The sequence below is a fragment of the Lactuca sativa genome, chromosome 4 (genome assembly GCF_002870075.4).
Source record: "Lactuca sativa cultivar Salinas chromosome 4, Lsat_Salinas_v11, whole genome shotgun sequence".
Classification (NCBI taxonomy): domain Eukaryota; kingdom Viridiplantae; phylum Streptophyta; class Magnoliopsida; order Asterales; family Asteraceae; genus Lactuca; species Lactuca sativa.
Window position 1 is genome coordinate 221,482,110 of NC_056626.2, and position 3,839 is coordinate 221,485,948.

Here is a 3,839-nt window from a genome sequence, read left to right on the forward strand (position 1 = left end):
GGTAGAACATGGGTAGATAAATAATGAGGGATGAAAGATGATATAGATGAATATTGGCAGCTGCGCCATAACCCTTAGGTGTTTTTGATTTAAGTGTTCACCAGTTGTAATCTAAATATCCTGGTAGCTGTGCCTAATGGACAATATTTGCAGTTGTGCCTAATAGATACAACATAATCCTGGCAACTGTGCCTAAATGATAATATCAGCAGATGCGCATAATAGAGAACGTCATCATCCCGGGAGCTGCGCCTACATGATAATGTTAGCAACCGTGCCTAAAAGATAACATTGGCAGCTACGCCTAACAGATAATATTGGCAGTTGCGCCTGGTTGAGAACAACACAATCCTAGCAGTTGCGCCTAAAGGATAATATTGGGAGTTGTTCCCAATAGAGAACATTGGCAGCTGTGTTATTGGCGATGACGGACTTTGTGCCTATACCTTAGGACAATCCTTTGGAATGAATGAGTGAATGACAGAGGATTCTTAGGGTGGAACCTTAAGAAACTATAGAAGTATCCCTTAAGCAGTGTTGTTAGCCCGATGATGATCCTTTAGCTAGGTCCCTTTTTAGAGATGTTTAGGGACATAAAGTGAGGATAACGGGAACGGGTAATCAGGGTTATTGTTGATTGATGAAATTAATAGATTTATTGGTAGTTGATGAAATAAATAAATTTATTGTTGGTTGATGAAAATTAATAAATTTATTTATTATGGGTTGAAAACCCTATATGCTCACCAAACTCCCAAGATTGACTCACTCAGCTTTTTTATATTACAGGTAGTAGACCTAGAGCATAGTTTGATGATGACGGAAGATTTTTGAATTATAGGCCAGTAGGTGTAAATAATTGTTGTGAGGCTTATAATGTACTGTTTATGCTTTTGGTCTGTATCGGAATATGACATCCCGAGGTTTTTTATATAATGAAAATACATTTCTTTAAGAAATGCTTTGATAAAATTTTTGTTATATTTTGTTTAGGGGACAAATTCCAGAACATCTTTTGGAAGATTACTCTGATTTTATTTTAAAAACATAAACTAAATCAGTCTTTTCTGGCCGACAAATTTGGGGATGTCAGAAATTGCCATAGCTATATAGTGATCAATGTATAATTACTCTAACACTATTTGTGAATATCGAATATTATAAGAGCATGATCAGGTTTTCTATTTGTTGTTCAAGTTGTACGTTCAATTAGAGAAAACATAAATCAAATTATTTAGGGTTCCATGCACACATAAGATTGTTTGTTATGCTCAAAATCCATCAAAATAAACATTACAATAAACATCGTGTATGCAGTCAATGTTTCAAATACATTATTAAGTGTTTAAAAGATATAAACTAAAAGTCATTTGGTGGATTATCCGATTACTGAATAGTCTCATAAAAGACGTCAATTGATCTTCAAGTTGTATTTGTCTTCGTTGCATCTCTTCATGCCTTTGACTAACATATATAAAAATGGAAATCCTAACAACATTACAAACTCAGAAAAACTCATATTTATCATATCCATTTATCCTTGAACTATCAAAAAGTTAATAGTCAAAAAGGTCATACATACCTTACCGAGCATTTGAGCCTAGAAGTTTCATACTTGACTCCTTTACCTAAGACAAAATAATAAATAAAATTAGGAAAAACATATCATAAAAATGATAGTTTTTAAGTAATAAAAAGAACATTAATGGAATGAAGCTTTTGCTCATATATTCCACAGACCTATTTTGTCAGTCATGCTTGGTTTCCCATACGACTTAATTAAGATACTAATAATCACCACACTTGCTTCCAGGCATTTCTTGCAAGTAACTTCTCATACTAACTTTGATGAAGAAGATCAAAACTAGACAAAATCACATCATAAAATTTTCTAAATTTTATTATCCAAGAAGCGAGCAAGTGATACTTACAAGCTATGATATGTTTGAAAATGAGCACGAGAAATCTTACTATCCACACCCTTGCGATTCAAAAAAATCACATACTGATTTCCAGGAATAAAGTGACAAAATGAAGATTAATTAATTGAAGTCCAGAGATATGTGCAATACCTAGATAGAAGCATTGGCTGATAAGAATGTATGAAAAGAAACAAAAAAAATAAGTCACCATTGTGTATTAAAAATCATTGGATATTCAAACATAGCATAAAATTACCACCTCTCCTTTTTAACCAACGATATCCTTGGCCCAAAAACATTTTGAAAAACAAATGCAAAAAAGTATAAATAAAATATTGTTGAACAATAATAATAATCACTCAGGCAATCAAGTAGTGATCACATAAAAGATCAACTACAATCACTAATGAGTTCAAGTTGATAAGTACTGAGATATTAGCATGCTTCAAATCTATCCAAGTTTAGCCATTTATTTCTTTGCATATCACACCAGAATCCGTGAAGCGTCCAAGTATAACTATGAAGTATAAGTGTAAGTTCACTGAAAAAAGATAATATATTTATATTCAAATTAATGATTTGTATACGCTAAACCATTACCAAATCAGTAAATTTAGCAAAACAGAAAACTAGAAATTCATATATCTTTACCCATAAACTGCAACGTCATTTGATGTGAAGAGCAACAAAAATCAATATTCCCGACGCTTTTCTACACCCGTAATATCTGGATTTAATTCTAATCGATACATAAAATTTAGGGTTTACCTTCTTTAACGAAAGTAGATAAAACCAAGTGGAAGGAGGCGGCAGTAGAGGCAAAGATGGTGGAGAATGGCAGTTGGAATAGGGCAACAGCGATGCAGTGGCCGATTCCGGAGCCGTGGTCGCCAGGTTGAGTGGTAATGGATCCGAATCGATAATGGTGATGGAGATGGCAGATTATAAACAAAGAGATGGCGAAGGGCGGCGAAGATATGAGAAAGAGGAGCGGAGGGCGACGGAGATATGAGGAACAACTGATATAATTGAAGATGGCATATGCTGTAATTTTAAATCCTAGACCGAAGTGGGAGCAATTATCGAAAAATTAAAAAATAAAAGAGTTTATTATTCTTATTGGTGAACGAGGGGAAATAAAACCAAGCAAATATGTGGGGGAAGAAGGGCTAATGAAATTTTAGAAGTCACTCGTTCCCTCGGTATTCCGTAGTAGCTACCGATTTCCAAAAAAAATTAAAAAATAAAGAATTTATTGTTCTTATTCTATATTTAATACTATAAATATCATATATTTATTTATATTATTAATATTAAATTTTTAATTATTATTATTTTGTATTATTTATTACTGCTATTATGTTCATTATTATGTTTAATGTTGCACATATACATAAAAACATACATACATCCATACATAAATATAAACGTATAAATCGATTAAATATCATTTTTTAGTTTTGTTTTTATCACAACTTTAATATACAAACGTGTGTATATCTACTAAAATCAATTGTCAATCTATTTATTTATATTGAAATAACTAAAATCAACTGTCAGCCTATTTCATTTTATTGAAATTAATAAAATCAATGCCGCGAATGGTTAGGATTTCCAACGAGGTGGACCAGTGAAGATTTCTAGGCGGAGTTTGGCGGAGGAGTGGCAATGAGGTGTATCGGTGATGTATCCTGAATTAATGATGGCGATGTCGATGGCGGTAAGAAACAGGGAGAAGTCGTAGGAGCGACATCAGATATAAGGAAGAGGAGCGGAGGTCAGCGAAGTTATAGTTGGAGTTAGGACGGATCAAAAAAATGGGAGAGGGTGTACGTGTATGCATCTATGGGAGATGGTGTATTCAAACTCGGGTCTTACATAGTTTTAGCCTAACAAATTACCAAACGGTCGGGCATA

General features: G+C 33.4%; 1 long non-coding RNA gene across 1 annotated transcript; it reads right to left on the bottom strand.

The window, feature by feature from the left end:
* Positions 1-1,253: 1,253 nt before the first annotated feature.
* On the bottom strand, positions 1,254-3,164 carry LOC111893605 (uncharacterized). Its single transcript, XR_002850916.3, has 3 exons — positions 1,741-3,164; positions 1,583-1,628; positions 1,254-1,464 (listed from the first exon to the last, which is right to left on the bottom strand). It is a non-coding gene; the product is annotated as an uncharacterized LOC111893605 (long non-coding RNA).
* Positions 3,165-3,839: the final 675 nt, after the last annotated feature.